This window comes from Lissotriton helveticus, chromosome 2_1 (genome assembly GCF_964261635.1).
Source record: "Lissotriton helveticus chromosome 2_1, aLisHel1.1, whole genome shotgun sequence".
Classification (NCBI taxonomy): Eukaryota; Metazoa; Chordata; class Amphibia; order Caudata; family Salamandridae; genus Lissotriton; species Lissotriton helveticus.
The window spans coordinates 1,411,593,178-1,411,598,861 of record NC_136059.1 but is presented as its reverse complement, the minus strand read 5'-3'; the positions used below and the strand labels follow the sequence as shown (position 1 = coordinate 1,411,598,861).

At 38.7% G+C, this 5,684-nt stretch overlaps 1 long non-coding RNA gene across 1 annotated transcript; it reads right to left on the bottom strand.

Annotated features, from left to right (window-relative positions):
* Window positions 1-3,752: 3,752 nt before the first annotated feature.
* LOC144819779 (uncharacterized) lies at window positions 3,753-5,233 on the bottom strand. The gene is made up of 4 exons (XR_013607562.1): window positions 5,096-5,233; window positions 4,886-4,998; window positions 4,660-4,768; window positions 3,753-4,059 (listed from the first exon to the last, which is right to left on the bottom strand). It is a non-coding gene; the product is annotated as an uncharacterized LOC144819779 (long non-coding RNA).
* Between the last annotated feature and the right edge of the window lie 451 nt (window positions 5,234-5,684).

Below are 5,684 nucleotides of genomic sequence, written 5' to 3'. Positions count from 1 at the left end.
GCAGATGACATAGTAGTTATAACTTCGGAAGTGTCTTCAGCTTTTAGGGAACTTAAACAACTGGCAGAGCAGTTTGGGGAGGTATCAGGCTACAAGCTCAATGTCTCAAAGACACAGGTGATTCAGACATCTAGCATGGCTATTTCTGACGCCCCGGTGGTTACGGAAGCCATATATTTAGGGGTGCGTATTACCTCTGCAGTGGAGAACATAGCGGATCTAAACATCATGCCCGTTATTGATGAAGTCAATAAAAAACTCGAAAGATTGGATAGTCTACACCTTTCCTTATATGGGCGGTGTAGTGTTATTAAAATGTTAATACTACCTAAGTTTTTATATTTATTTAGGACCATTCCTCTTTTGTTCTCTCAAATTTCTTTGGCAAAAGCGGATAGAGTCTGCTATAGATTTCTTTGGGGTTATCGTCGATCACGAAGGGCAGCCAAATGGATGTATCTTCCTAGGGATCGTGGGGGTTGGGCGGTCCCTAATATTATTTTGTATTATTGGGCTGCAATGCTACAGGGAATGGGCCTACTGTTATGTGGTGACAAAGCAACTATACCAATATGTAACTCTCCCACTATATATGAGATAGGGTTAGGTTCAGCTGCAAAAGGTATATTACTTGAAGTACTGGAGCCTAGTTATTTTAAGAGGACCCGATTTAAGGTTTTGTTAGCAGCATATTCCGTCTGGCGGAAGATCAGGCGGAAACTAAACATCCCAAACGTGAATGTTTACACATCTTTTAGTGCCACACGAATATTTCCTAGTCTATTTCAAGACAATGTTATGTATCGATGGCAAAATAAGGGGATTTATGTGCTTGGCGATATTACGGAGAACAGCTCTGTACTATCATATAGGGAAATAAGAGATAAATTTCAGCTATCGCAACATGATTTTTTTAAATATCTCCAAATTCAAAGCTTTGTTCAAAAAATTCTCAGGACAAACTCATGTATTTTGGAGGAAGTGCCCATAATTGAGCATATAAGGAAGAGATCTAGAATTGGTATCTTATATCAATATGTTCTATCAATATTCCCTGATGATCTAATTATTCAAAATACCAAGTGGGAGGCGAAATTGGGCATAACGGGTATTGATTTAAGTTTGGTGATAGAACTTGCCAATAAGGTTATAGTGTCTGGCTCCTTAAAAACTCAGAGTTATATGGCAATGTTGGACCTATATTATACGCCTGCTAAGATAGCAAAATGGGGGGCCACAAGAGGTAATACATGCCCGCGATGTGGACTGTATGCAGCGGATTCAATTCATATGTTTTATTCTTGTTTATCGCTCCGGTCCTTTTTAGATGACATCGAACAGTTTATTAATATTACGCTTAAGATTCAGTGTGTAATAACACCTGCTTTGGTGATGTTTGGTTTAGATGTAGGAAATAGTTCAGTAAGCGGAAATACTTACAACGAATTAGCCCTAATATTTATTGCCATGTCACAGGTCCGGTTGTGTATTACCTCACAGTGGCTATCCCCGGATGCACCGACATTTGTACAGTGGCGGGCAAGATTACTAGCCATACATTGCCTAGAATTTTCAGTATTTACCTGTAGAGGGGGGAGACGCAGGCAACTGGCAACCCAAGTTTGGTCACCTATCGCTGAATGGATTGGTTAAGTTGTCCTTGATAGTAGGATAATATATCTGTATTTCTTTTTTATTCATATGCTCCTAAAAAGTGCCTTTTTGTTTGTATGTTTTCAATGTACTATCCCTCTCATTTTCGGTGATCTAATGTATACTGTGTGTATATGATTTCTCTATGTATACTGTCTTATTTAAGAATGTTGTATAGTCAATTCGGTAGCTCAATTGCTTATTTGTATTGTTTAATATCCGGTCTCTATAAAAATAAAAGAGAAAAAAAAAAAAAAAAAAAAGAAGTTAATCAAAGGAAAAAGAGAGTAAATTAGAACCAAGTAGGGTGAAATGAATGAGGGACACTAACCAATTTGGGGTCCCACTGGCAATTGGTACGGGGTCGCAAAGAATGTTTAACAATGTGATTATTGATGAAAATATATGGGCTGTAGTATCTCACTACTCATTATGGGGATAGTTCAATAAGGAATACAGTGTAAGAAACAAATATGAGGCCACATTACCAGATTGATGCTCTGGTATAAGTGAGATAAACAGTTTCTTAGTTTGAAAAAACCACAGCCCTAGCGTTGCATTGTACCTCAATCGTCTTACTAAAAAACGGGATCCTAATTGGTGGACTTACATTTTTTTCCTGCGATTAAGCAATTTTTACAGCAGTGTTTCTCTGTTTCATAAGCAAACAAGGTTAAATAACAACGCTGATTTCTTGAAATTCCACTGCTATCAGTAGTTATCATTTACCAGTCATTGCCTTTCTTTCCTGCTTCCTTAGTTCCCCTTATCACAGTGCTGTCTTCCCATTTCTGCTGCATTAGGTGCAAGTAACTTAGTTTAATATGCATGCTTGATACGTGACTGGTGCCAGGTTAAATCCTGTGCAGGGCCCTAGGCAGCTGAAATTTTGCCCCCCCCCCTCGCAAATTATTTCCTAATACATTTTTAATTTTACCAACTAACAATTTTAATAAACCAATTTTATTACATAAAATTAAACATTAACAATTATTAATGTTATTAAACAAAAATGAAATTGTTACAATTTAAGAAAGCTTGATTGTAATTTTCTTTCGGGATCAAATCAATATTATTTTGATCCGTTGTCACAGGGCCCCTGAAAGGAGTGGGGTCATTAGGCCGGTACCCACTTTTCCTATTTGACAATCTGGAACTGTATGTTACATGTGTTACCTATGTTTACGTTCTTCCCTGTCAGACACTATTCCTCCATAGCTCCCTGTCTTTCATTAGTGTGCTGATACTGACTTGTGTGTTCCTACAGGATCACCAGGGCTCATGGGTGCAACCAGGGCGTTTAGTCTTGTCGACTGTGATTATTGTTTTTAAGTTACTTTTTAAAACATTACTGAAGTTATCAAATCTGCAGACCCTGCATTGCACATATGTACTGTTGTTATATTCCATATAGGTACCATTATATAGGCCTCAGTACCTTCATTTACCCTTCACCTATATTCTTCCCTACATTACACTTGTCATGGTTTACAGGGACTGACCTTTTACCTAGATACTATACTGTATTCAGAACGCCGGTTTTCCCTAGTTCGAAATCTCAAACATTATGCATGAGGATTCTTGGAAGCACAGCAGGACTACCATCTCCTGTATAAAATCTATGTACAAAGTTCATGCCCAACGTCATCCTTAGGCAGACACAGTAACACAGCAAGGTAGGACCCCTTGGGAGACCTATGGGTATATATATATCACATCTTGCTAAGAGAAGACAGAAGAGACCGAGACTTCCCGGCCGACACACTGACCAAGAGACACTGAGGTTCATGCATGCAGAACCTCCAGCTCGCAGTGGTCTAAAACGTCCAACTCGAGACCAGGACGGAGTCCCACAGTCTCTCACTTCAGGTAATGGGGTTGACTAAATCCTAGAGAGATTCTTGGCTTAACACCTACATACAGGCTATGTACACTCAGGAAGAGATAGTAGTTTCCCCTTGACTATGTTTCAAAATACCAGTACAAATAATTGTGAACAAACAACTGAGCTGTTAAAAAACATTTATTTAATTCAATAGTTAAAAAATAGAACAATTAAAAAATACAATAAAATACAAAAATGAGCGAAATTGTCCCTCCAATAATGTAAAAAACAATTACAATTCTTGTACATAAGCAACAATTATGACCCGCATAAATCAAACATGGACAGACACATGTAAGACATTCGAATTTGTGCAATACAATTTGTACACTGTAGATCCTTATTTACACCTTAATACATTACACTATACAATTTGTACTTGTAATAAGGTTATGGAGTTTTAAGTTGTACACAAAAAGGTTGTGTCGACACGTTTCGATGGTAAGAAATGATTCATCCATCTTTGTCAAGACTATCTTTGGTCTCTGTCCTAAAAGCAGGGTCATGTACAATAATTCACCCTACAATAAAATACATAATATTAGTTACATCAGAAATACAAATATTATAACAACAACATATGGCTAATGTGCACAAAACTATATACAGAGCCTTTGAGTAGTTGTTCACCTGAAACCATTATAGTTTGTTATAGAGGGCTAATGAATTATTGGATGACCTTTCTAGGTCCTAATCACAATCTAGGATCCATGCGTGACCTTCATATCTCTCTGTCAAGGCTCTAGTGTTCTAACTAATGGGTCCTGTGGGGTCAATAAAATCCCTCACAGCTTGTTATCTGTCTTGTTATTATTGACGACATTAAGTTCATACATCGTTTCCTAGTACCTCATATAATCAAATAGCATCATACGTCAGGGATACATAGATCATATCATATCTCCTTACCCTGTAATGGTCAAACAACGTCAAATGTACGGCGTTGCCAGCTCGAAATGATACTCATCAGATAAAAGCATCACAAGAAAAAACTCCTCATGGGAGACTAAGGGATAATACAATTTAGAAACATATAGTGAGTCTAATAAGTTCTCTCTTATCACATGGTTATCACTAATGGTATATCGTAAAGTCTAAATTAAAAAATTCATGTGGAGTACCTTGGTACAGTGGCAATAAAGGCTCCCTGTTACTGTCTATCCTGTCGTTGAATTCTTTTGTCTTTGCACAAGGATAAAGAATCTTGTGTAGATGTGCCCTCGAGAAAATCTGGAGATAAAACACAGGGCCAGGAGCAGAAAACATAAGTTGTAATGTTATAGATAAAGGCAAATGGTCGACAGACTGGCTTAATTGCTTAGGGCATGCTGGATAGAAAGAAATTACCTGGGCTGCTGTTCCTATAGCTTGATCAGATGGCCTCTGAGGGTTCGTGCTGTCCTAGGTTATTATTGGGCATTTCACGACACATGTAGAGGAACAACGTTCCTAGTGTAGATCTGATTAAAAGACATAAGGCAACATCCGATATAGCAATGGGCCAAGAAAGACTGTAATTGATTAGATTAAGAAGCACTATAATGAGCGAGTTATTACCCGGGGCTAAATTTCCCAACTTCATGATAATTGAGTCTCTTCGGTCGTAATCTGTCCTTCACTACTGGATAGTGTTAGAATAAACAGGAGTCCCGTTGGCTTCTAAATAAGAAAAACAAACAAAGAGACACCCGTGAAGAATGGATCTCTTAGTTTGTCACTACCCGCCCGACCCTCATTACGTGGCTGAGGGCCACAGTATGGTTCTTACCTCTGCTCTAACGGAATGGCGTCTCATCTGGGGCTCTGCGTAGAATCGCACCAATGCCAGAAAGCAAGCGCCCTATAAGTGCCTATTCACCTAGCTATTGGCTGTTTCCACGTTGGTGTTAGCCAATAGGAACTCTCCAAGCTGAGAGTCTATTTAAATTGTTGGTACGACCTCTGTATTGTTTCACCCTATTGTTCGAATTCCGTAGTGGTGAATTAGAATATCAGTTCCCTCTCTGGTCCGCCTGTGTATGCCTCTTCTATCTGGGATGAAATCCGCGGATACGTGCCGGAGATATCCAGGGCAGCGCCGTGGTTAAACTGGCGTCAGCCAATATGATCGACATCCCTCTATACTTAAGTTAAATATATTATACGG